Genomic DNA, 583 nt, shown 5'->3' on the forward strand with positions numbered 1-583 from the left:
TGCCTGAACAAAAATCATGAAATTAAAATATAATTTAAAGTACTTAAAATCTTTCTTCTGTCTTTTGTGGCTCATGTTGATATTTCAAAAGCATGTAATTTAAACAAACAGGGCAGCACATTCTGAACTTATCATACAATGGCAGGGATGTAGAACATAGACGTAGAACATAGAACAGTACAGCACAGTACAGGCCCTTCGGCCCACGATGTTGTGCCGAACTTTTACCCTAAACCTAAGGTCTATCTAACCACCACCCCTACATTATACTATCATCCATATGCCTATCGAAGAACAGCTTAAACGTCCCTAATGAGGCTGAGTCCACTACCCTCTCCGGCAATGCATTCCATGCCCCTACCACTCTCTGAGTAAAGAACCTACCTCTGACGTCTCCCCTATATCTACTTCCACTCACTTTAAAACTATGCCCCCTCGTAATAGCTACCTCCACCCTAGGAAAAAGTCTCTGGCTGTCTTCTCTATCTATACCTCTGATCATTTTGTACACCTCTATCAAGTCACCTCTCATCCTCCGTCATTCTAAAGAGAAAAGCCCGAGCTCTCTCAACCTTTCCTCATA

This window comes from Rhincodon typus, chromosome 8 (assembly GCF_021869965.1).
Source record: "Rhincodon typus isolate 14 chromosome 8, sRhiTyp1.1, whole genome shotgun sequence".
Lineage (NCBI taxonomy): Eukaryota > Metazoa > Chordata > Chondrichthyes > Orectolobiformes > Rhincodontidae > Rhincodon > Rhincodon typus.